General features: G+C 39.5%; 1 protein-coding gene across 11 annotated transcripts in view; it reads right to left on the bottom strand.

Moving 5' to 3' along the window:
- Positions 1-27868, bottom strand: part of Kiaa1217 (KIAA1217 ortholog) — a 417045-nt gene that overhangs the window by 365207 nt on the left and 23970 nt on the right. For 2 of the 11 annotated variants that reach the window (XM_046442245.2, XM_058578591.1), the window contains exon 1: positions 7791-7975. The exons of 8 other annotated variants lie outside the window; for them this stretch is intronic. The gene's annotated coding sequence lies outside the window, so the exon portion shown is untranslated. One more of the 11 variants, XM_058578590.1, reaches the window with a different exon arrangement.

Here is a 27868-nt window from a genome sequence, read left to right as displayed (position 1 = left end):
CCTAAATTTTCTCAAAGTAGGGCATATAGCCTTTCCCCATGCTGTACCCCATCATTCTCAACCCACCAAGCTGTGAGTGAGTTTATTGGAGAAGTTCAAAGGCATGTACCTCCTTAGAGGTTATATAGTAATATTTCAGGTTTTCATTAGTTTAATAAATTTCAAGCTGATTCTTGGACAGCCTAAATTTCTATAGAAGCTGGTAAGAAAACTTGGCACAGAGAATATGATTTGTGAAATTCTTAGATCTTTTATTTCTTTAATATCAAAAAGGTCAAAGTAGAACTTCTCTTCTGCATTTTTTCTCTCAGGAAAATCTGAATATTTTCCCACTATGAACACTTATAAATAACAGATAAAAAGATGCTGTTTTTTTTCAAATGTATTCCAAGCTTGCAAAAAGAGAGCAAGAACAAGAATATGAGAGAGAGAGAGAGAGAGAGAGAGAGAGAGAGAGAGAGAGGAGATGGGGGTGGGGGAGAGATGCCCCTCCAAATCTGAGACGCAGAGATCTAAAAGACAGTATGGGTAGGAAATAAACAGACACTGATCTACATTCAACAAACTTATGGGTCTCAGTAACACAGAAGCTTAGAATCAAATGCCTAAGTAGAAGCAGGAGACAGGTTGGTGCCAGAAGATGGACACAACAATGATGCCCATCCATCTCTATCTAGATGCCAAGTGAAGGGAAAAGAGATTGTCTACTCAGAATTCATAACCAGAATATGTGTATGGTTCAGGAAACCCAAATCAAGAAAATAACTGAAGAACTGTCCTAGGACACAAATCAAAACAAGTACAAAATGTGTCTTTAGGGCTGGCTCTATCTACTCTGGCTACATATTTTTACGATCTTTTTCCCATTGAAGATGAATTCGTAATCCTAAATTATTAACTGCATAAAGAAACCATCTGAGAGGACTAGCAGAAAAATAATAATAATGTCAGAACACAGCAAGTATTGGAAAAGATATGGAGAAACAGATGCTATACTGATTGTGCATTTGAATCACCAGGGGGAAGCTTTAAAACAAGTATCAGGTCCCATCCCCGAAGATTCTGATTTAATTGGTCTGGGGTGGGACTTAGGCATTGGTAATTTTTAAAAGCTTCCAAAGTGATTCTCATCAGCCCCTACTTTGGAACAACTGCTCAGTGCTATTCATTGTTGAATAAGCCAATGCTATTTGTAGGGTGATTTAGCATCGTGTAGTAAAGGCAAGACATGCATTCCCTACCACCTGATAATTCAACTTCTAGGCAACTCAAGAAATTTTGACACACATGTAAAAAGTTATGTATAGAGATCCCTTCGGCATGGTTGCAGCATCTATAGCAAAACTGCAAGGATAATCCAAATTTCTCTCAGTTGGAAAATCGATAAATCAACCTTGAGTTATTTATGCAACATGATATTATTCTGAAGTTGCAATAAATACAATAGATACTTACCTATGTAGCAACATGGATATTTCCCAAACAAGGCTGAATTTAAAAAATGTTACTAAGGAATATGGAGATGCTTTATATATTTTAAAATCTAAACACAAAACATGAAGGTAATCACAAATAGATATAACTACACACAGATGTAACCAAATCTGTATCTACCACACATACACATGCATATGGTGAAAATACAAAAATACCAAAAGTATACAAGGGAGTGATATGCAGCAGTTTCAGGATAGTAATTATTTTGGAAAAGAGGGAGAAGAGATAAGGGTAGTGTTTCAGTTGTGTTTATGATGCATTTTATTTTATTTTACAAGTTATCTAAACTGAAGATGGAAAAATAACATATTTAATCTTGGTGGTTGGTTTGCAGATAACTATTAAATGATTATTTGTGTGTGTGTGTGTGTGTGTGTCTGATAGTTTATATTCAAATATTTAAAAGGCCAAAAAGGAATTGAATGGAATGACTGTGGGGCCATATCCACATTATTTTTCAGTCACTGTAAGAAGCAATAATACTTTTTTTTTTGTACCTGGGATTGAATCCAGGGGCACTTAACCACCGAGCCACATCCCCAGCCCCCCCGCCTTTTTGTTATATCTTATTAGAGACAGGGTCTCATTGAGTTGCTTAGGACCTCATTAAGTTGCTAAGGCTGGGTTTGGACTCGTGATCCTCCTACTTTAGCCTCCCGAATTGCTGGGATTACAGGTACGTGCCAATGTGCCTGGCTAGCAATAATACTTTTAAAACATAAGAAGTAAAAAAGTAAAAATAAATAAATAAAAATGTCACTGGATTTGGAGGTCAGAGGCTAGAATTCTTGTTCTAGTTCTGCAGCTAATTAGTGCTATTGTGTAAACTGTTTTACCTAACTGCCTCCAGTTTCCCCATACATAAAGGGGTTGGATGAGATGATCCAAAATCCACTCTAGTTTCAAATTTCTATGGACCTAAAGTTGTAAGGATATAATATTTCTGAATTCAATTTTTCTCTCTCCGTGGATACTGTCTTCAAAATACAGACTTACCCTGTAGCAATGCATTTATTTTCAAATATAATCATGGACCATTTCAAAAATAATGGCCTAAGGGACATTCAATAAGTAAACTTTGAATCAATGATATAACCAATGTGGCAAATTAGCTGAAAATGTTTCTGTAACCCAGAAAAATATTAAAATGAAGAAAACCGTTATGAAATACCAACGACTTCCATCTTCAAATTTATAAATTTTTGCTCACCTGTTCATTGATAATATCATGTCTCATCTTGATATGTCTTGTCTTTCTTGTTTATAGGCCAGTTACCACTATTTATCACTTATTAACACAGTTTTTTTAAATAAGAGCAGATGTTATAGTAAATTTTACTTAAAATTTATGTTTTAAGGCAGCAAAAATTCTGATCCCTGGTCCCTTCTTGGTAATTTGAAAGACTTTATTCCATTCTCTGAGTGGATAATGAAAACCTGGCCCAACATAAACAACTAACACACATTTGTTCACTAATGTGATGTTTTCTTCCAAGAATTATGTTTTTAGCCAATAAGAATTAATTATCCCTATAACTCTACAAAAACCCAAGAACAGAAACACATGGTGTGGGGTGAAGTCACTCTTGACATGGAAGTTAATGCAGAGCAGAGAGAACTGAAATCCATTTCCAGTACAAGCAACAAAAACTCATTGCTGAGGTTTCAATTGCTCCTCCCACTCCACCTCATCCCAGCCTGCCACCCACTCCTAGAGCCAATTTTCTGCCAGAAATGCTATCCACAGGTTAAAATAATATGGAAAGAGCCTGGCAATCTATAGCCTGAGCAGTTAGGAAAGAAACAATAGTGACAATAAACACTGAAGAATACAGGGAGGCAGTTGATAGGAACATTCTTAGATCTTTTTTGTTCCTCCTCTATTGACATATTTGAATTAAGCTGCTTCCTTACCTGCATTACAGGTAGGGGAAGAAAGATGTAATGTGATAAGTGTCATAAAATATTTATCATCACTTCTGGTAAATGGTCTCGGTCGATCCTGTTAGACATCATCATTGTCTGATACATACAATATGGCCCTTCACGTTTGTCCAGAACACAGGTTTATAGAAGAGTTACTCAGTGCAAACCATTCTCCTTACAAAGGAAAGCTACCCAATGGTTCAGAGAGGGCCTGATGCCTTTGGAAACTCAGCAATATAACTTCTATTGGGGGTAATGAGATGACACAAGACTCACTGTCATCTAGCAAACACACAACAGGCCACTTACAGAAGGTAAATTCTACTGAGCACTTTCTTAGCTTGTGAAAGAGGGGCATAACAGGTAGGAAATCTTCCATTCTTTGGCACACTAAGCAAGCACTCTACTCCTGAGCCACACACCAGCCTCAAACTTCCTCTCCTCATGGCTCTCCTTTGTAAAGTTGGAGCATCAAGACTGCTTTTAGGTGGGTAGCCAGCATCCATAAGTGGGGGCTGCTGGGGCAACAGTATGCACCTTAGAAAGAAGCATGAATCCTTGTGGATTTAAATCAGAAGCAGATAATTTCTCTAAAAGCAACAACCATCCAGGATGGTTAAGTCCATACTCTCATTTTGTTTCATTTTTCACAGTTCCCAAATCACCGCCCCCCCCTCCTCTAGTGTGTGTTGGAGGGTTATGGCCATTCAAGATTACATCATTGCCACTAATGCTTGCAAAAGTGGGGCACAGATTCCTGTTGTTCGCCATAGGCCTTTGCCCTTGGACTACATCTAGCTACTCTATAACATGTGAGGGGAAATTTAAAGGACACCCACAGATCTGAAATAATACCCTCTCCTAAGTGAAAATAACAGATGGCCTGGCAGATAATGATCTTTAAGTAAAGGGCTAGAGAGAGTCAAGGCTGGTTCTGGGAGCACTTGGCTTTGGCAAGAGAGGATGAATAAGAATCATGTTTCTCAGAGAACGAGGTTGACAAATTTAAAGACTACAGAAAGATGGAGGGAGGGATGCCACACTTCTATGGAAGTGGGCTTCACCCATTATCTTTCTCTGGAATATGTCCTTTCAGGCCAGCTGTCTGTGGTAGAGATGAGGGTTTGGTGGTAAAGAGTGCGACAGGGGATGTAGAGGAAGCACAGACAGATGATCCCTGTGTTCTGAGCTGCCCAGAAAGCAACCAGAAAGCACATCCACACAGCTGTCTCTTCCCCTGGCTGACTGCTGGGAAGGGAAATGCCATCTTTCCAACAGCACTTTCACAATTTACAGCTACCACATAAGGTTGGAAGGGATGAGGGATGGGTGGAAGAAGATAGGAGCCTGGGGGTGGGGGAGAAAAGCACAGTTTGACCACTTCTAGACTCCTCCCTGATCAATGTGCACTGTTTAACTGCATCCAGATGGATCAGCGTCACAGCTCTAGATTCCTGAGGAGGCTCCAAAACATGCACAGTTGCAGCTCAAACTAATAGTGTCACTGCAGAAAGGTAACAGCAGTTGAAATATTTTAATGTTTCTGTGCCCTTTGCCAAAGAGCATTTCCCCTGACCCCAAGTCTGCAATGTGATTTAATGGCATTTTCAAAAGGAGTTCACAAGAGTAACATTTTAAGCTAATTTTACTCTCTAGATTTATAGATTCTCCAGCCAATTTACCTATACATTCCAGAAAAATCAATAGTATGATCTGCTTGCGAGGGCCAACGGTGTTGTTTTCCAAAGAGATTTTTTTCCCTTGCTTATTTTCCAATTTAAAAGATAGTTTATATTACTAGAGGAAATGAGGCAAAGGATATTCACTCAAAATGTTAATGAAATTAAATAATTCTTGACACACAAACATAAACATGACTATAAATATTACCTGCTACCTGCTAAACAGCATTAAGAGCAAAAACTCAATATCTCATCTTATAATTAATTTATGGGTTGGCAAATCCTGTTACTTATAGTCCAACCAATAACTCCAATGAGATTACCATATGCAAAAAGATGCTTATTAGGGAATTAAAAGCAAAGAAAGAGAATAATCACAGTACTTACTTTGCAGTGATATTTTTAAAGTAATCCTGAAATTCAGAGTTTTTGTTTAAAAAGAGAGACTGATCTAGCTATAATCCTTTAGACCTCAAGCTTCACTCCATTAATCCACGGGACAAATATTGTGAAATCTTCCTTTTGTATTATTTCTCCAAATATCCAAGTTCTATAAGGAAGTTGTAAAAAAACAACAGACTGTCCTTAAAAAAAAATGAAAGGAAAGAAAGCAAAATTGAAATGTAAGCAACAAAGAAAAAAAATAAACCCTGTCTAAAAACTAGAATCTAATTCAGAGGTGTAACTATCTGTCTCCATTCGAAGGTGTCCTCCTGCTTTCCTGGTGACATTTTTCATCATTCAGCCCAGTACTGTTTTACAGCAACATGAGGATGTTTGAAGCGAAATGAACTCATCCTCTGAAGTTCCTTGTAGTAAAGGAAAACAGATGGAGGATTTCCTGCCGAGGACTCCCTACCGAGCACAAATTCGAGGGGGTGTGGAGTTGACTTGTGAAGGCTCTCAGTTTTCTGGGCTCAGCAGTATCTGCTCAGCAATGAGCCCACAGGAGCCGCCTCGTGCTAAAGAGAACTCTGTCATTCTGCAGTAACTCCACCAATAGCAATGGCTTGGAGGAGCAGGTCAACAATATTTTAGTTCCCTGTTTGTTACTGTCCCTGTTTCAATCTCATCTCACCTCTAAGACCAGATAAATGTACATAAGGACAATTTGCTGAAATAGTCTTCCCAATCCTGTTCTCCTTCTCTCTTCCCAGATTTTTTATCTGATAGAAGCAGTTTCCAGGTACATGCACATTGTGAATGTATTCCCGAAAATCAGTTTAAAATGTTAGAGATGTTTTCCTCCTCTTTCTACCCCTTCTTCCTATGAAAGTACATTCTAAGGACAGCACAAGACATTTTTAAATGTGTTATGAAGATGCTGATTGACTCGGTAATTTTTAAATGAGAAAAGCAAGACTCTACACAAAGTACTCAGAGCTCTGGAACCCTGAACACAGATTGACACTCTATTGAAAAACAAAGCAGACAGAGCTAAGAGCTAAAACTCATCACAAAGAGTGAGGACACTATTGCCCATCAGACGAGGTTTCCTCCAGTCATCTAGCAGTCCTGTTAACAAAACATCAAAAAAACCTGTTATCATGTCAATTAACCTAACATCTCGCCCAACTCCGTGGATATATTTCATGTTGCAAACTTGTGTTAAATATGCCCCTAAAATTAAATGCCATGTGATCCTTCCTTCCATGTCAATGTCTTAATGTAAGAATTTGTTTTTATTGGGCAAAGATTTCTATAAGATCAGCTGAATGACAGGATAATTGATTAAAAGAGCTAATGATGTAGCATTATGAAGAAGGCGTGTAAATTGCAAGTAGAGCTATGGCATATCTAAGTGGTGAAGTCAAAGAAAACTTTTGCAAGCTTAATGAAAAAAAAAAAACCAAGATTATCTGGCAGGATGTTCTATATCAGGAATTTACAAACTATGGTCCATGGGCTGAATTAGATGCACTGCCTATAATTATAGATAAGCTTTTATTAGCACACACTCATACCTGTTTATTGCCATGTTGTCTGTAGCTGCCTTTTATTCTACAGTACAGGGCTGATTAGCTATGACAGACACTGTGTGGTACACAAAGCCCAAAATATTGACTCTCTGGCCCTTTTCAGAAAAAGCTTATAGACTCCTCTTCTATGTGACAAAAGAGCTTATAGACATTGTAGCTTATAGACTCCTCTTCTATGTCACCAGACAACCACTGAGTCCTTTGACCGTCTTATTCTGAGCTGTGTAGTCAGAAGTGTCACATTATAACCATATTTAAGGATAAAGCTCATCACAGAAATGTCCCCCTACTCTGCTGCTCCAAGGTAAACGTGGTAGGAGGGCTTCATGGGGTGTGGGATGAGAAACCCCAAGCTCCCAGGGGACAAGATGGATCATATCATGTAGGAAGTTGTAGGATGACACCGTAAGAGGAAGAATCCGGCACTGTCACGGAGGGAAGCCAGAGAAGCAGGGCTGAGCTTAAGCACTGAGAAATACAATAAAGTCAACAGTGCAGAAGAGAACAATAAGGCCTGGGTATGAGTTAGATTAGGAGAAACAAATGGCCTGGAGCAAACAGTAACGAACACTTGGAGCCAAACTAAGGATATGGGATTCCGTCTTTCTGGTAAAGCCCTGTGCAATGTGACTGAGTTTTCAAACTGAAGGCCGTGCATCAGGGCACCTCCTTAGTCCCAAGGAATTGGGGTGGTGGGTCACCCTACCTGGTGGTGGAAGTCAGGCTGAAAAGAAACTTGAAGTCCGGCAGCTTTGCCAGTCTTAGCACCTTTCCTTCCTAGAGAGCTAACAGAAGAAGCAGGGAGCAGCCCTGGTGCTCCCAGAGACACCAGGGGAAGACTGATTGGTTCCAGCTCTCAGTGAGCAAGTGATCTGGCTGCGAGAACACACTCTGTGTGAACAGGAAGAACACAACCTCAGAGCAACCCGTAAACAAGTGTGAGATCATCTGTACTACTGGACAGTACTTGGCCTGGCCTTTTCACCCCAAAGCCAGCCTGCAGTTTTTCCAGAAGAGCTGACTTGTGTGATTTGATGACTGCCTGTTGTCTTGAATTCTCTGCTTTAATTTTCCCAAACTCCACAGCCATCCAAAATAATGCTCAGTTTTTTTTTTTTTAAATTAATTTGTTCTTCTTGGTTGTACATGACAGTAGAGAGTATTTTGACTTACTAAACATACATGTAGTATAGACTCCCATTCTCATGGTTGAACATGATGTGGAGTTATTCTGGTCATATATTTATGCATGGACATAGAAAAGTTATGTCTGATTCATTCTACTGTCTTGTAATGCTCAGTTGTTTTTTTTTTTTAGTATTTATTTTTTAGTCATAGTTGGACACAATACCTCTATTTCGTTTATTTATTTTTATGTGGAGCTGAGGATCGAACCCAGTGCCTCACTCATGCTAGGCAAATGCCCTGCCACTGAGCTACAGCCCCAGACCATAATGCTCAGTTTTTAAGTTTTTTAACCTCAATGAGAGATAATGACCCAGGCCTTGGGAATATGTATGTATGTGTGTGTGTGTGTGTATGTATTTTTTGCTTTTTAAATTTTTTTATATATAGATATTTGCCAACGTATGAGTGTATCAGCTCATCAGGAAATATGTCTTAAGCTTGTACTATATGCCAGGCACTGTGCTGAACCTGGGGTAAAGGACTGAATCAACAGGAGAGAACTCCGGCCTGCTGGACAGGAAAGAGAAACACACAAACATGCAAACAGGATAATTTCAGATTGTGATAAGGGGTTGAGGAGAAATGAGGAATGTGATATGATATAGAGGACGCAGGCTGGGGTGGGGATTCTGTCTTAGGTGGGATGATCAGAGGGGACCATCCTGAGAAGGTGACACTGTAGCTGAATATTGGGAGTTGAGAAGGAATGGGTTGTGCAATGAGCTAGGAGATCTTAAGTTCAAAGACTGAGATAAACAGGACTTGGCATTTCCCAAAAAGCAGAGAGGACACTCGTGTGGCTTAGTGGGCAAGTGGGGGAGGGTGAGCAATAGGCAGAAACCAGATGGTGTGTGGTCTTGTCAGGAATGATGAGGAGGTTTGGATTTTTTCCAAGGCTAAAGCAAAACCATGGAAATGATCTAGGCAGGGAATGTGCGTGAGCTGATGTACATTTTCAAAAGGGTTTCTCCAGCTATGTTGTTGAGGATGGAGTGAAGGAGGTGAGAGGGAATGAGATCAGTGGAGGGATGGGTGTTGGCAAGGATAAAATGGTGTTCCATGGGAAAGAATGGTTTAGAGATGTACTTTGCAGATAGGGAGACTCCGCTCCCGGTGATGGTAACCTGAAATGGCCTTGTTTAGTTGTTTGCGAGTTAACTTTAAATTTTCATCCACATGAGGAAAATCCATAGATCAAGGACCTTATCTTCCTTGGTTACCACCATAACTAGAGTATCTAGCACTTGCCTGACACAGAGAAGAAATGCATGTGATTCTGTAGTTGTATGTTAAGGATGGTGAACATAACGCAGGGTAGGTCACTAAGTGAGAAGAGAACACATTGGCCTGCAAAAAGTTATCTTTGTTTCTTGAATTTGAATACTTGTGAAGATCCAGTTGATTGGCTCACTTGGCATCTTTTCCAAGTCCTTCCCTCATAGTAGACCCTGAATACTAAGAAGGCCATTCTTCAGATTCTCTTTGTGGGGCCCCACCAGATTCATAGATTCTCATACTGGCATAAATCGGAATGTGTGACAGTACAGAATGCATCCATTTTACAGATACCGATTAGCATGTGGCACATTTCTGAAGCCAAGAGTTGGGGCCAGCTTCATGGACTGTGCAAACAGTTACATAGTCCCCGTTCTTAGAAGGGTCCCACACTAGATTTATTGTTCTGCTCTTACTGTCCTGACTCTTAATAATTTTGGAAAGGTCTGCATTTTCATTTGCACTGGCCTGAACAAATTGGGTTGTTGGTCCTGCTAAGGGTTCTGGTACCTGCTTTCTCCAACCAAAAGGAAGCTAGGCTATATGTTCTCAATAACCAGCAGGTAAGGCAGTGGCTTCGGGCTCCCTGGACATTGCCTCAGGCAGCGAAATATAAAGAGTCAATAATAGTTGTGGCAGAGGCTTCTTGTTTTCTGTCTTCCTGTTCTGGCCCTGGTTAGTTCCTTTGTAGGCTAGTTGTGCTTAGATGTACTGTTTTAGAAGTCAGTTATGGGTCTTGGTCTCTATCCTGTTCTCCTAGTCTTTCTGATGGATTCCCTTTCTATTGAAAGGATGTAGTTATCTTCAATATTTATCTTAAACGAAGGTAACTCTTATGGGGTAAGTTAGCTTCCCTAAAGAGCTTTCCTACTTCTTTGCCATCTTTTTGCTGTTGAGGTGGTAGTATTCACTGGCACTTTTGAGATTCCATGTCCTGGTCCTGATCCTCATTAGGTGAAGGGTCTGAACCATTGCTTAGGGATGAACTTAGACGTATCAGTCACATCCTCAAATTATAAAGATTTTTTTTTTCCTTTACAGAGATGCTATTGAGTTCCCGCTGGTGGATCTAGTAACATTAGCCTGGTCTGCAGTTGGACTTGGATGTCTGTGTGACAGGTGCTCTGTGAGCTAGCCAAGCATCCAGGTGTGTTGTTTATCACTGGCTGCCATAGTAAGTAATCACAAAATGAGTGACCTAAAACAATAGGAATTACTCTCAGTTCTGGAAGCCAAACGTCCAAAGTCAAGGCATGGCAGGGTTGCTTCCTTCTGGAGACTTGAGGGAAAATCCATCCCACGTCTTTCTCCAGCAAGCCTTGCCTTTCCTTACACCCATCTCTGCCTCCTTCATCTTCACATAGCTCTCTCCTGTGCCTCTGCACATTGTCTCCTCTTCTCATAAGGACCAGATATTGGATTTAAGGCTAATCCTAATGACTATTTCTTCATCTTAATTTAATTACATCTATAAAGACCCAATTTCCAAATAAAGGTCAGTCTTAAGCTTGGGATGGATATAAATTTGGGGGTGACATTGTTGAACCCATTACTGTACCTGGTCAGTTGAACAAACCAGCTAAAGACAGGTAAGGTTAGAAAGACTTAGAGGTGACCCCACTGTCATGAAAGAAACTGAAACTAGTTGCAGAATGGTTTACCTTTGAGGACACCCTACCATTCATGATACCTCTACATATGACGTTTTACATTCTTCCAATGCCTTTGTTCTCAGAAAGTCTTAAAGTATAGGAAAATTTCCATAATTAACTCAAGCTAAACATCTAAGAATAAAAACCTTTTCATCTAAAAAAAATTCCATGAATATACCCCTCTGATTTTGTTCTGTTACAGGAACTTCTGTAGCGCCATCAGCAAAGGACAACGTTTGTGTAGAGGAGAAAAAAGTCAGGCAAAAGCATTGAAATTATGTGACTCCACTCATCCACAGTGGGGACTTTTTAGGTTTCACAAATCAAAAAATAATTTAAGCTATTTTAGATACTTTTTTCTAGTTCAATGAGATCTTATTCCTTAAAGCTGCAGAAGCAAGTACCCCCCCAATGAATACCTAAAATGACACTATAAAATATAGCCTTAGGATGGAGATATTTTTTTTATGAGCACAGAAAAGAAGATTACATTATTCAACTAGACAAAAAGTCATTCTGTCATTTTATCATTTTCCACTGTACATATCTTGCCAGGAGAGAATTACAGTTATTGGGCAGCATTGAAGCTATTTATTCCCTTTTTATTCCAATAATTAAACTATAACCCAATCAGTTAGGTTACCCATAGCCAATCTGTGGAAGATTAACACAGAATTTTCTTCTTTTGCTTATATTTGGCTTCTGCCTGGTAATGAGACAGCAATAAACTTTATGATCCCATAACATGTAAGAATTGTATTTTGTACCAAATAGCTAGCATCAAAAATAACTACTGATATAAACAAACCACACAACACAGTCATTCTTGGCATACATTAATGTGTCACTGCAAATAGTAATACAATGCCTATTGTAGCTGAAATATGAATATTTAACTTAAAAGAATGCATAAAAATATTACTAAAATATGTCATGTCTAAAAAAATAATTTGAAAATAGATTTTGGTGGTTAGCTATTAAATCACCTCATTTTTAATATGTATTGTGAGAAAACCAAAACCTGCCTTGCTCTAACCTAAGCATCTGTCTTCACATAACTTAAAAACCCAAATTTACAATGCAGAAACATTACTGGCATAATGAGCATTTAAAGCCTATGTTTCATTTTGCTATTTGCCAACATTTCACATTTACAAATGAATTATTTCTCATAACACTCTCAATAAAGGTTTATAATCCATTTGCTTTAGGTGGAGAAATTAAGACAACAGTATTTTGAGTTTTTTTTTCTTTTTTTTTTTTTTAAGTTCCATAGAAAGCATCAGAGCCATGGGATTATAGGAAAAAGTATTGATCAGGACTTTGCAAAAATATTCCATAATCTGCATAGTTATTTTTCCCCTCTAGCCATGTAATGGTAAAATTTCATTAAAGGAATGCCAAATATCTTAAATTTGTATGCTTTAATTGCTTAATCATAGCAATCATTAATAGTAAAATTTTATAAAATGGATTTTCATAGCGTTACTATTTTTGACTCCCCAAGTCACTGAATAAAATCACAGAATAGACTACTTAGTCATTCTGTCATATGAATATGGGAAATCCCTGAACATCTGCACTGATGCTTCACTTTCCTATGATTGATATAAATATACAACTTGTCTGTCTTCATGAAGACAGAGATGAACCGATCCACGAATACTGAAAAGGTGAATTAAGAACCACAGTTCTCTTACACAAACTCAAATAAGACCATCCCATACTCCAGTTCTCATCCATAGTTGCAGCAGAACCATTTGACATTTGCTGGGTATGTAAAAAATTGTGAATGAAACTTTCCCTCCCCAAACCCCACAAGTTATATCTAGTCTGAAACTTTTAAATGGGAGTTTCATTTCAAATTTCAACATTTCCAAATTGGTCTCAAACCAAATCCTGTTACTGCCCTTAATTTCTTTGATGGCCATTCAGTCCTTTCTACATCTTTTACATCCTCAAACATTTACTTTTTTATTTCTGTATCTTCCAAAATTTATTCCTTGATTATTTTTCCTTTTATCAGTTTTCCTTTCACATTTCAGCATCTTTTCATCTTTTCCAATATCCTTCCTTTTCTCCTGAGGAGCCATCTGGATTTCTGTTGATTTCAAATCTCTGTGAACTTACTTTCTCCCTTACCTTCCAGTTTCCATCTATTTGCCTTTCCCTTGTTTTTTTCCAGCACAGTTAATCCACACAGGGAATTACTGACAGATGGTGGGAGCCATACAAAGATCATAGACCAGTGAATCAATGTAAATATTGCTCTGTAACTATAATCAGAAAATGCAAATATGTTATTAAAAATGAGACCACAATCCAAATGAAAAGTTAACAAAGTTATCTCACTATATAGGACAATAGTTACCATAATTGAAAATGACAACTAGGAAGACAGACAAGTGAGTATCTTTCCATCTGTGATATTAAATAAAGAATTGGTTTTTGTTGTTGTTGTTATTCCTGGTATAATCTCATCCGTCAGATAATCAGATGAGAGTGACACAGTGAAATTCAAGGTATAGCCAGATTTGAGAGCACTTTGCTTTCTCTCAAGTCCCCCCATCATTCATCATTAGATGTTGTCTAGATTCCCCATCTACTTTCCAACCTAGGGGTCATATTTAGATCTTGGGAAGTCTGAATCAACTTATCAAGTAAAATTTGGTAAGATGGCAATAACTTTTCTGGAAAGTTCAGATATATTACATCTATCATGTTCTCTTTGCCCATTAACTTTATCTGTCCACGAAAAAGCAACTGAGTTAGTACAACATGTTAGTTGGTTAAAGATTTCTTATCTTCTTGTGCTGGGAGCATGTCTGTAATTCCAGTGACTCAGGAGGCTGAGGCAGAAGGATTGAAAACTTGAGTTCAGCTTGGGCAATTTAATGGGAACCTGTCTCAAAATAAAATAAAAAGGGCTGGGATGTCAGTTAGTGGAAAAGCACCCCTGGTTTCAATCCCCAGTACAGCAAAAACAAAAACAAAAATAAAAACAAACAAAAAATAAAACTTTTCTTCTTCATAATTGTTCAAGTATTTTATAATGAATTCAAGCTAGGCTTTCTGTGCAGTAAAATTTTAAGCTGTATTTTACTAGCATCCTTTAAAACTTAAAGTACCATGTTTTGTTTTTCCCTCTGTTCTTATAGTATCCAACCTATGGTATCTTTTAAATCTTAAAAAAACCCATCATTGAATTCTAGTTAATAACATGAGCATCAGGTATCCTTATCTATTTTTGCCACTGAAATATATTTGGCTGTGAGATAATCCCAGCATTTCTGTCCCTGATACAACTGAGGTTAATATATATTTTTTTGTAATTTCCTTCTGTTATAAACAATCCCTATGGTTACACAGTTGCTTACAACTATTAGATAAATAAAATAGCCTGCCTTAGGATGAGAGGTCAAATCCGACATAGGCAGGATTCTGGAAGGTTCCTGACTGCTTCTCTTTTCTCTGCCCTGACATGTGACACATGCTGGGTGCCTATGGACCCTCTTCCAGATGAACCCCTCCCAACACTTATTATGTAACAGTTTATGGGATCCCACCATTAATATTTCATTTATTCATGTTGTTTTTCCCTTTACTTTACAGCTGCACAACTAATCAAAGTGGCTTGTAGATGTTAATCCAGAAGCTCTTGGCTAGTACTGTCCTCCCCTTTTGCACCTAAGCAACATTCTTCATCCCTTATGTGAGTTCAGTGGCCTTAATTTATTTTATTTGGCATTGGGGATTGAACCCAGTGGTGCTTAACCACTGACCCATATCCCCAGCCCTTTTTATCTTTTTATTTTGAAACAGGGTCTCACTAAGTTGCTTAGGGCCTCATTTAATTGCTGAGGCTGACTTAGAACTTGTGATTCTCCCTGATCTCCTGAATCACTGGGATTATAGGTGTGCACCACCGCACCTGGCCTTCAAGGGCCTTTTAAAAGGAAAACAATTCTAATATGTTGGTAACAATTGTTAGGAGATTTGATGTGGCAAGATAGCCCCTTCCAAGATGTACTATACAAGGATGAATGATGAAATAGCTGGAAGGAATTTTGTGAAAGCATTTGGGTCCATCTTCCTCATTTAGGCAGAAAAAAATATGTAAACTGATCAGAGCAGGTTGAGATGTATCCTGTTGTTCGTCTGGCACAGTACTCTCGACAGCAGAAAAGTGGAACAAACTGAAATAAGCAATGATGCCCCTATTCCTGGCTAAAGGTAATTGAGAGTCCCTACTCCCATCAATGAAGCATGAGCATTCGGGGCATGCAAAAGTAATCAGGGCTGAACAGGAGAGTCACATAACCAGGGACCAAGTAACTGAGAGCTGGCTTTCAGTTGTCTTATGGTCCAAAACTGTTATTAGAGCACCATCCATTAAATCTGCATTCCAAGGAAGAGGAAGGAGAAAGTATGGAAGACCTTCTTTTACCCTCTTTAAAAAGATGTTTTCCTGAAGTCCTGTGTAGCTGATCACTTAAATCTCATTGGTTAGTATTTGTTCACAGTCACACCTCATTGCAAGGGAGTCTGGAAAATACAATAATTTCTCCATATGATATTGTGCCCAGCTAAGAATCTGGTTTCTGTTATCAAGGAAGCAAAATGCAGTGGTAGACAACTAACTGTCTCTACCGCCATCCTGTACGGAGAGTGACTGTACAGAGCATGCCCACCAGCTGAGGGGTGAGGAGGAGGTGTTATAACTGCTGCACAGCGCTCCCTCCCATCACAGTATTCTCTGTGCCTAGAATCAGTCTCCAACTCTTTAATGACTTCTACTTTTCCTTCAGAACTCAGCCTCTCACCTTTCCTGGGAGGGCCTTCCCTGTCTGGGTGGGGATCCTCCTTCTGCACTGCAGAGTCAAGGGGGAGTTTTCCATATGCACTGTGGATGGATGGCTGCAGGGACTTCCATCCTAGGTCCTTTCATTTGTTATTCACCATAACATTCTAGAAAAGTACGTGGGAGAGAGTAGGTATTCAATCAAGATCTGTTGAGACATGAATCAAGCCACTTTTCACAGAGGCAAAGCAGCCCTGCAGAGGACCTGCTCTGTTCAAAGGCAGATGGACAGAACTGCAGCCCTTGCAGGTGTAGAGATCCCCGGGGCCTGGAATAAAAGGAATCTCAGTCCTAGATGAGAACAGACATTATTGGGCTCTCCGGCAAAAGGAATTAGAAGCTCATTTCTGCCTGCCCCCACCCCCCCATTGCTCTTAAGAGTTCCATCTTCACATATGGGCTGAGAGAGGGGCATTACAAATCTGCTGCCTTTGGTACATGAACGTCTCCTGGTGCACCTCTGACTCTACCTGCCATTCCATTTCCTAAGCACATGCCATCCTGTGACCCCTATGGCTCCGCGTTTATATATTTGCTGTCTACTTACCCAGTAATCTTTGGGACTTGATGCTTTGAACCACTAGACTGCTGTTTCCTGTCTTGTGTGTTTTTTTTTTTTCTTCCTGGGACTCTATCTTGAGATTTCTTTTGCTATCAATATTTTGCCTCTCATGAGTTTCTAAAATTTCAATATAGACCCCAAACCTAGGACCTCATAGGTGTATTCTAATTAGTTGGCCATGTGTATTTCTGTTTATATAACTATAAAACAAAATATGAATAACGAGCATTCTGGGGTGAAAAATTCAGCACTTACCAACATTTTCTGAGGTATCTCCACAAAATTCCAAGTACAAAGTGACTCCAAGAACTTTAAACTGACAGGAATGTGTTTGAGGAGGACCTCCCTGATAATTCCAGCTAAGATTCTGCAGTGGACAAAATTAGATACACGGCCAACTGAACAACAATGTTGTTTTACCAGGTTTTGCTTTTTCATTTTTAATTTTTGTAGTTGTAGATGGACAGCATGCCTTTATTTTATTTGTTTCCTTTTGTGTGGTGCTGCAGATCGAACCCAGTGCCTCACATGTGGGAGGCAAGCCCTCTGCCAGTGAGTCACAACTCCAGCCCCATTTTACTAGTTTTGAAAAACTAATCTTTACCATTTTTCTCTCTAGGTATGGGTAAAATTTTAAAAGTAGATTATTATTATTTTTTGAGCAATTTTAGTTTCGCAGCCAAATGGAGCACAAAGTAGAGAATTTCCTACTTCTGCTGCACCCCTAATCCATCGACATCTGCATCAAAGTGGTACACTCATTATATTCAATGAACCTACACTGACACATCACTTCAAGTCTGTAGTTTACATTAGGGTTCTCTCTCGCTGCTTTACATTCTATGGGTTTTGACAAAAGTATGGTCACATGTACCTACCCTGACAGTGTCATATAGAAGTTTATTTGCCTTAAAAATCCTCTGTGCTTGATCTATCCATCTCTCTCTCTCTCTCTTTTTTTTTTTCCCCAGCCTCTGGGAAAAAACTGATCTTTTTCAGGGGGTTAGCCTTTTTTAGGAATGTCATGTGTACCTGGTTCATGTGGAATCATACAGAAGGTTTGTTTCTTCAGATTGGCTTCTTTCACTTCATAGTATGCATTTATGATTCTTCCATGTCAACTCAAGCCTTGGTAGTTCATTTCTTTTTAGCACTGAGTAATATTTCATTGTTTGGATGTAACAATTTATTTATCTATTCACCTACTGAAGGACATATTGGTTGCTTCCAAGTTTAAGAAATTCTGAATAAAAATTCTGTAAGCATCCAGGTGCAAGGTTTTGTGTGGAAAAAGTTTTCAACTCTTTTTCTGGGTAAATACCAGGGAGTGTGATTGCTGGATCTCATGGGAAGAGTAGGTTTAGTTTTGTAAAACAACAACAATAACAACAAACCTTCCAAATGTTTTCCAAAGTAGCTGCACCATTTTGCATTCCCGCCAGCAACAAATGGGGTTCCTCTTGCTCTACATATTTGCCTGGATTGTTAGGGTTCTGGATTTTATCCATTCTAATAGGCGCACAGTGCTGTCTCATGTTTTCATTTGTATTTCCCTGATGACGTATGCTATGGAGTATCTTTTCAAATGCTTACTTGACCTCTGTGTATCTTCTTTGGGGAGGTGTCTACTAAAGTCTTTGGCTCATTTTTAATTGGATTTTCTTCTTATTGTTGAGTTTTAAGAGTTATTTGTATGTTTGGATAATGGTTCTTTATTGGATGTGTTTTTTGCAAATATTTTTTTTTCCAGTCTGTGGAATGTGTTTTCATTCTGTTGGTATTGTCTTTTGAAGAGCAGAAACTTTTAATTAAATCCAGTTTCTTAGTTATTTCATAGGTTGTGGCTTTTGTGTTTTATCTAGTAAGTCATTACCAGACTTAAGCTCATCTAGGTTTTCTTGTACGTTATCTTTTAGGAATTATATAGTCTAGTGTTTTATATTAGGTCTATGTCAGGTTTTGGGTTAATTTCTGTGAAGGATATAAAGTTTGTGCTTATTTGGGTATGGTGGCACACACCTGTAATCCCAGTGACTCAGGAGGCTGAGGCAGGAGTATCACAAGTTGGAGACCAGCCTCAGTTGCTTAGCGAGGCTCTAAGAATTTAGTGAGACCCTGTCTCAAAATAAAAAATAAAAAGGTCTGGGGTATTGCTCAGTGGTTAAGCAACCCAGGTTCAATCTCTGTTATGCCCCACCCCCCCAAAAGGCCTGTGTTTAAATTCTTTTTGTTGTTGCATTTCTTGTCCAGTTGTTCTAGCACCAGCTTATATTGTTGTTGTTGTTGCTGGCATTGAATCCAGGACCTTATGCATAGTAGGCATGCAACTCTACTACTGAGTTACATGCCTAGTTCCCCAGTACCAGTTTTTGAAAATAGTATCTTCTCCATTGTATTATCCTTTCTCCTTTTTCAAAGATCAGTTGCCTATATTTGGATCTGTCTGCTTTGGGTGGGGGGGCGGGTCTCAGTTCTTTCTGCTGATCTGTATATTTGTTGTTCCACCATAAGCTGTTGTCTTAATTATTGTAGTTTGAATACTAAGTTTTGAAGTCCTACAATTTGTTTTTTAATATTGTATTTAGTCTTTTGCCTATTCACATAAATTATATAATCAGCTTGTTGATATCTACAAAATACCTTGATTGGGATTGCAGATCAAGTTAGGAAGAATTGACATTTTGACAATATTGCATATTCCTATCTATGAACGTGGGATATTTCAATTTATTGCGTCCTTCTCTGGCATTTTATCAGAGTTCTATAGTTCTTTATATTGATTTTGTACATATTTTGTTAGATTTATGCTTAAGTATTCTAATATTTTGATATTGATATAACTTTCAAATCTCAATTGTTCATTGCTGGTATATTATAAAGCAACTGACTCCTCTATATTAATCCCTTGCATGAGAAATCTTGTTAGAATTATTTCTTAGTTCAAGGATCTTTTATTTTTTAGTTTTCTGAGATTTTCCACATAATTATTTCACCTACAAAGACAGTTTTACTTCTTCCATCCCAATCTGTATATACACAGATAATTTTTGTTATTGCAATATAATTCCCATACCATCCAACTGGCCCTTTTGAAATGTATGGCTCAGTGTTTTTAGTTTATTTTAAAAAGCGTGTAACCATCACTATTTAATTCTATTCCATGTTCATCGCCTTTTGAAAAAAAATCGCATATCTATTAATCATCAATTCTGATTCTCCCACTTCTTGGATGTGTCACAGTTTACACCAAGATCCAAAATCCATGATAAGTAAACTACAGTTATACAATTGTAAAGTATAAAAGGGGAAAGAAAAACCAACACCAAAATAGAATTAAAGGCACAATAAGAGTAATTTAAAAGTGAAAATACTGGGCTAAACATCATGAAATGATCATTTTTAGAGGAAAAATGGCATATTGATGGTAACTTCCTATGTTTCAGTCTAATTTGCTTTGGTAGGTTTGAATCAATACATTTCTTCAGAATTCCTTGAAGAATACAGCCTTCATTTTAACTTATAATCACTTCCCAAATATAGTAACAGCCATATGCAAACAAAATATGAATAAATAATCTTTAAGTATCCACTAGTGCTAATATCTTCACAAGAACAGGTGTCTTGGAGGGTTTCTAAGCATGCACAGAAAGGGGACCCAAACACTTTAATTAAAAAAAAAATACCTTACAGTATTTAAGTTTGCTAGATAATCTCATGAATAATTTATAAACATAATACACAGCCCCACTAATAACCATTAGAGAGAGAAAATGTGGAACTGGTGCCATTGCTGTGGACCCAGTGCTAATGAGTTTCTCCGGTGTCCTCTGGGCTGGGATTTTGCAGTGAAATACATTATTAACAAAGAGATGTTGTCTTCACCAAGCTGGGGCTATACTTTGACCTTGACTACTACTGTGATTTGATTTGACGGGATGAATTGCATTTTGCTGTTTTAGTTTTTTTGGGTAAAAGTAACATTTGGAACATTTCTTAGGGGGGAAAAAAAAGCAAGAAAAGAAAAATCACGAAAAACCTAAAGAATGCTTGTTAGCAAGGCTAGCAAAAAATGTCAAAGTGTCTATGAAGTTCCTGATGATAAACATTCACCCCAGGTCCCTTGCATATAATCTTTACCTGCATTATTTTTAGATCATTTAATAACAGGGTGATATAGCCGATCCTTTTTCTTTTCCTAGCCTAATTTATGAAGAAACTGTCAAAAAACCAAAAACCTAAAACCCCACCATCTCCACTACTGAAAAAACACCATTTCCCTAAAACTGACAAGAAAATGAAAAAATAGAGAAGCAAAATATCTGGGGTAATTTAGATCTCCATACTAAAAAATGCATTTATGTTAGAAATCTATCCCTTATGATAAGAACTGACATCCTTGCAAAATAGTTTGCAAAAGGAAGAGTTAACGATATTCTTTGCCTTTAAGGCAACTCTCTGAACTGGGCCAGGACCCAAACTCTACAGTCTTGCTAAAAGCAATATTCACTTTATGTATTAAGTGCTTGTCTTATATAAGCCTCTGAGTGAAAAATACATCTTATTCCCAGTGAAAGTTGAGGATCAGCAGACTGACTTGAAAAAGAGAATCTTCTGATTTGGGTGATGTCTACTTACGTTGATTTTGTTGGTGTTTTTGTGCTAATTTTTCATACCCAAAGTATTAAATGTATTTGAGAGAGATGAACCTCCTTCTTGTTCTGAGTGTACTATTACTGTCTCCCAGACCCAGCACTAAGAGGAACAGAGCATCCTCTCTGGGAGCTGCTAGAACCCACACCCAAGGGGCTGCTGTCAGCAGGAAAACCTTTTATTCTTAGTGATACAGATGTGCTACCTGCTGGGCTCAGACATTATTGACCAAGTAGAGTAACAACTTTGGGCTTGTTACCAATATAACTATCATAATGGCAGCCCCAGAACCTGTTCCCTGGTGGGGTGATTTAAAAAAAAAGATTTGAAGAATCTGAAATAAGAAACAAAGACTTTGCAGGTTGATTGCTATAATGAGCATAAGAGAGGGAGAGGAGCGAGAGGTAAAAGGGTGATCTAATATTGCAGAAAGCATTAGCAACTGCACAGACTTCTTAATAGGTAGAATGTGATGGAATTTAAATACAAAAGAAAAAAAAAAGAAAATGAAATCAAGTCTCCCTTTGGAGGCAGGCAAAGGGTGGCAGTGTTTGAGGTTTGGATCTCAGAGGCAGAATTAGTCAACTATCCACTTCCTCCCAAGATATAACAGAAGGGCCTTCCCATTTTCCTCCCACGAGCTGGTTTTTCACAAGCAGGGTTAGAGCGGGAGCCTTGGAGATTTTCTTGCTGCAGTTTTTTCCTACAGTGATAGAAGTGAGTGGACTAAAGTGGCCACAGTTTGGACTAAACCCCTTTTTAACATGGACCCTAGCAAAGTCACTCCCTGGCTAAGGCAGTCTTTCTATGTGTCTCTGTCTCCACTTCTCTCTTGCGTGAGCGTGCACACACAGAGATGAGAATTACAGCAGCCCTTGGTCAGATAGTCAAAGAACCTGGGGTCTCAGCAAAAACTGTGACTCTATGGAGCCCACCTGAAACCCATTCCCCATCTGCCCCCAGAGGTCAGAGAAATTCCTTTCCTTCCCACACTGCCACAAAGTAACTGCAGTGGGTTATGCAGCAGAGTGCTCTGGTCTCTTGTCTATGCAGATACAACTGGACAGACCCTTATCCACTCACAGACGAGAAATAATGCATCTAGAACCTGGGCAGGCTTTTAGCACTGAATGACCCTGCTTTGGACTCTATGTGGGTTTTTGAAACCTCAGTTCCATAGTTTAGATGTTGCTCATTCTCTACACTTTGTAGTCTAAAACTGTGCTTTATTTTCCCTCTCAGTTTAAGGTAAGCAAAACATGCAGGTGAGGATCTCAGCCCCAAAGCACCAACAGATCCTCAGCCCCAAAGCACCAACAGATCTCTGCTCCAGTCTCATACGTCATCAGGCCCCTCAACTTCTGTTTTCATGGAATCCCTTGTGCCTCATGACAGCTACTCTTCTCATCTCAGAAAAGAAATGCTCGGAGGACACTGCATTATTGTCTAAGGGTTAAATGGCCCTTCTTCTAGGCCACCTTGTCAAAGATCAGATGCAGCTGGAAAGAATCCAAGCAGAGGGAAGGTCCAGTGCTCCTGGAATACAGAGATCTGCAGCTTCAAGTTCCAGGCAGTTTCTGCAGAAGCCTGCAGGAACCTCCCCAATGGTGCGGTGGCCATTATGGCATATGAAATGTGGTCTGGCCTCAGCACAATTCTGCCTGAAGAAAAGGAGACCACCTGCAGAGAAAATTATCTGCATAAATAACGATCTCACTGGAGCTCTCCTTGCAGATGGTCCTGATTTGGAAAAGGTATGCAGCCAGTCTTTGAAATATGACTTCTGTATTTTAGGCCACTTGGAATTCTTTATAAGTCTCACCATCACTGTGACAATTTATTAACCTGAAATCATTAGCTTCCTCTGAAGCCCAGTTCTCTTTTCATGATTTCCTATTATTCAAAAAATTACCAGACCCTAATTTCAGATGCCTTTTCCCTTTGCCCTTTTAAAATACAATTAGCCTTCAGAGTCTATAATTTTTCCTCCCTCCTTCCTTTTGTCACCATTCTAACTCAAGCCTTATTGCTCATCTCTCCATGTCTGGTCTATGACATGACAATTCTTCTGTTTCTGGTTTTCTCAATCTATTTTGCATGTAATTGCTAAGGTTATGTCATTTCATACATGGCCCCCTTTCCTCCACTGATGTCTTCAAAGCCTCACCATGACCTGTACTCAATATAAAGTTTTACTGTGCATTGCTCATCTCATGACCTTAATTTTCATTGTCTCCCAATAGATATTTATTCCACATTTGCAGTGTGTTGTTGTACATCATCTTTGGCTCTAGAGAGATTGCAAAAGATGAGTTAGGTCCTTTTCTTACTTTTAGAGAAGGGAGATATCACAGATAAGTGATCAGAAAGAGGAACTATAAAAACATGTAATGAGGGAAGCAAATCTAGTGTCTGGGGACCTGGAAAGTGACATTTCGGCTGAGGTCCAAGTGCAGAATAAGGACGAATGGGCGAAGTGCACGTGACGGTACCAGCGTATGCAAAGGGCCTGATGTGGGAAAGAGCCTAATGCACATGTGGAAGGAGAGAGGGCTGGAGCGTCAGTGTTGGGATGCAGGAGGAGATGGGGAAGCACAGTGGGGGATGTAGGCAGGGAGGTCACCAGGGGCCAGACTGTGCACAGCCTGGCAGGACATGTTGAGGAATTTGGGCTTTATTATAAAAGCAATAGGAAACCACAGCAGGTTGGAAGCAGAGGAATGCGATAATTTATTATGTTGCTGAAATATCACCCCAGCTGCAAAGTGGGGGAAGAATGAAAGGAGAGGCTTCTGGGGAACCACAGAGAAGGAGGTGTTGCGTAGATAAAGAGGCAGTGGCGCCTGGGACCAGTATGGTGCCATTGAAGGGAGCAGAAAAGGAGAAAATACCTGGATTCAAGAGAGAATGAGATTTAGTGACCAGCGCTCAGAGAGAGAGAGAGAGAGGGAGAGGGAGGCAGGGCTGTGCAGCACTGAGGGACGTTAGGATCATATCTAAGTTTTTAGCATTAGAGGCCAAGGATAGTGGTTGTATTTAATGAGTTGGGAGCCCAGGAGGGGGACCTGGGAAGAGTGTGGGGAGGAACTAGCTACTGAGTTTAGCTTTTGGACATGTTAGTCTGAGGAGGATATACCTCTAGGAGGAAGCAGCATGTGTCAATCTAGAATCAGAAGAGAGGTGCCTGTGTGAGGGGTACACTTGAGATTGGTCAGCACATGTGTAATTGAGACCACTGGTGTGGAGGAGGCTGTCTAGGGAGAACTTGTAGAGTGAAGAGAGAGTGGCCTTTCCTGAGCCTCAAGAAAGAGCAACATGGAAAGGCTCCATAGGGAAGAAAGAGCTTGCAAAGGAGTCTGAGGACATGAGGACAGTGAAGTAGCACTTTCTCTGCAGGCCAGAAATCGAGGAGCAGGATGGGGTGGGCTGTGTCACAGTGCTAAACGCAGGATGGCTATGGACTCTGCAGTCCCATGGAGGCATGGCGGTCATTAGCATCATTTGTTAAAAAGTCTGTTAGTTTGTATTCTATTGTGAGGTCCCTTCCACATTCTGGTTGGTTTTTATTTAATTTTTATTTGTGGTGCTAGGAATGGAACCCAGAACCTTGTACATGCCAGGTAAGTGCTCTACCTCTGAGCCACACCCTCCCGTGCCCTGGTTGGCTTGTGAAAAAGAATTGTATGCAGGAAAATTCAGTCTGTGCTGTAGAGGTCTCTGGGTTCTGACAATTACTGAGATGTCACACCCCAAATTTCCTTCTGCTTTTCTTTTATTGTCCAGTCTTTCTCCTCCACTCCTGGAAACCAGTGATTTGGTTTTCATGTCATAAATGAAATCATACAGTACGTAATATTTTGGACCAGGCTTCCTTTACTTAGCAAAATATATTTAGGAATCATTCATGCATGAGGTAATCGCTCATTCCTTTTTATTGTTGAGTAGAATTTTGTGGTGTGGATATGCCATGATCTCTATCCTTTCCTGGACTGAAGTTCAAGTTGGTTATTTTCCATTTTTGTTGATGATGAATAAAGCCATTTGAAAGATATGCCCACAGGATGGGGGAGGTAGCTCAATGGCAGAGCACTTGTCTAACATGCTCAAAGCCCAGGGTTGATCTCTACCTAGCACAAAGAAGAAAGGAAGGAAAAAATATTTTCATACAGTTTTTGTTTTTTTGAACAAAAAGTTCCTTCCTCTTGAAAGTGGGATGGCTGGGTGATAGCAAGGTTCTGTCTAGCTGTATAATCATTCGTATCTTGATGATGGGAGTTGGTAAGGTGCAGACAGGAGAGGAGAGGGTTAAGCAGCAAAAGGGAGGTGAGGAGGCAGAGACAGTAAGTGAAGCCCTGCTGTAGGGAATGCAGCCCAGTGCAGAAGCAGAGCTGTGGTTGAGAGTGGCTGCCAGGTTCAGGGAGGGAGGGCTTGTCAAAGATAACAGGGACATGAGCAGGTTTAATGAGGATGGGAAGGAGAACCAGACAGGGTGAGGTTGAAGATAAGGATGAGGGAAGAGGAGTGGAAGTTATCTGAAAATGTAGGAGGACTTGACTTCTGGTGAAAGGGTAGCTCCTCCATTTCAAGGAGAGGCCACAAAAGCAATGAGTCTTTCAAACCCCTCATCTGACCTTGACAGGTCTTCTTAGGGGATGTCAGAAGACAAGTTCAGCCTTCTCACATTGCACGTCTGCATGACCCCTTGACCCCAACCATGGGGTACCATGATGATGTCATATTCATGCGGTTAAGAACCAGTCGATGTTTTTGGAGGAAGTAGTCCATCGCCTTTGCTTGTCCAGCAGTGTTGAGCACTTGCTAAGGAGAAGCAGCAAAGCTACAAGTTCAGCAGCTTGTTAATATTTACCCCCAAAGGTATGTTTTGCCTCATTTTCACTGGGATGATGTTCAAATTCTGATCTCAATGTCATACTAATCATTTGGGTCATCACATAGCCCACAGGCCACAGGACTCGGATATATTCAGGATGTGGGGGCTGGTGACATGGTCATGAAAATTTCCTTAACTTTGTATAGTTTGGAATATTTGTTAACTTTGTTTTTGATATCCTAAACATGTGTGCTCGCTAGAGATCCTGACACTGACCCCCTGATAATTAGTGGAGACTTTCCTCTGACTCATTAATGAGTAAAACAGATTCTATTTTTTCCTTGTATTTTTCAAGAAAATAGGCACAACAATGATACAATAAGAAAAACAACATTGCATTAACCAAAAATGATGAGGATATGAGTCTCTGGGCATCTTATTTAAGAAGTTATGGTTTTAAGACCTTCAGGGAAATATCTGAAATGACTCTAGTCAATCATTCAGATGCTGTGAAACCACATTCTGATAACGTAGCAGAGCCATTTGTGAGCTGGGACTGATAACAACACAGTTTGTTGTTGGATATCAGATTTAACATCTTAAACATTCTTAGGAATCAATACATGTTCTGTGGAATAGTTCTGTACAATAGAACTCACTGTGATAATGTCATCTTAATGTATCCGAAAACTTAGGAGCTCTAAATGAGGAAATGTTTCTCATTTTTGGAAAAGGCTTAGAGATGGCCTTCAGCCTAATACAATCAGCAAGGAGTTCTTTAGATGGAAACTTGGGTTGTGGATCCAAAAATAATCTACCCAGGTGACTAGTGTTTTAATGACTCTTGGCTCTTGGTTTGTTTTTCTCAGCTTGCAGGGCTGCCATATTATAAATAAAATGCTTACACTTTTTTAATAAGTAATTTTTTCTTAACATTTATTTTATTTATTTATTTTATGTGGTGCTGCAGATCGAACCCAGTGACTCGCACGGGCTAGGCAAGTGCTCTACTGCTGAGCCACAGCCCCTCCAAATGCCTACACTTTTGAAAAAGCCCTTTTATAAGACTGGGCACCATTAACATCAGGGCTGAGAATCCTGGGAGGCAGATCCATGGTTATAAATTTGTTGCTTGAATTTGATTGACAGACATCCCCAGGACAGTGACTGTAAGCTCAGAACTGGGGATCTGCTGTGAATTATAAATACTTCATCCCATCAGAATGGTCAAAGACCCTCCTTATATATTCTTAGGGAGAGACCCAAAAACAGAGATTATGATTTTGGTCACTGGGATCCCAGGAACCCTTGGCTCTGTTTGCAAAATGGAGAAATGTGATTAAGGAGCTTCTGTATTTACTGAATTCCAGCAAATGAGCAGGATCTCCTCAATTTGGGTGGCAGAGGAAAGCAAGGCAAAGGCAAAGTGGTTAAGACGCATTAAAACCCAGAGACTAGGAGAACATATGTTTGGAAATGACTCCTTGAGCCTGGCCAGAGGAAGTCATTATCCTTTTCTTCAGGGAAAGATCATTACCTAATCCTTAGAGTTTATCCTGAACAACATAGTTGTAGGGCTACTGGGAGGTTGGAATAGAAACTCTTAATGGACCATTAAGCCTAGAGAAAGGTCTGTTTTATTTGAGCTACCTTGTCAACAGCGGTCAACTTCCTTGGTTTGGGAAACTGATACCTGCCCTGTTCCATTTACATCTCATCACCAGAAGCCCTGGAGGTCTGACACAGTCTTATCAGATATAAAGAG

The sequence above is a fragment of the Marmota monax genome, unplaced genomic scaffold (genome assembly GCF_021218885.2).
Source record: "Marmota monax isolate L192 unplaced genomic scaffold, Marmota_monax_Labrador192_F-V1.1 WCK01_AAM20220418_F8-fsc00072, whole genome shotgun sequence".
Classification (NCBI taxonomy): domain Eukaryota; kingdom Metazoa; phylum Chordata; class Mammalia; order Rodentia; family Sciuridae; genus Marmota; species Marmota monax.
This window is presented reverse-complemented; position numbering and strand designations above follow the sequence as displayed.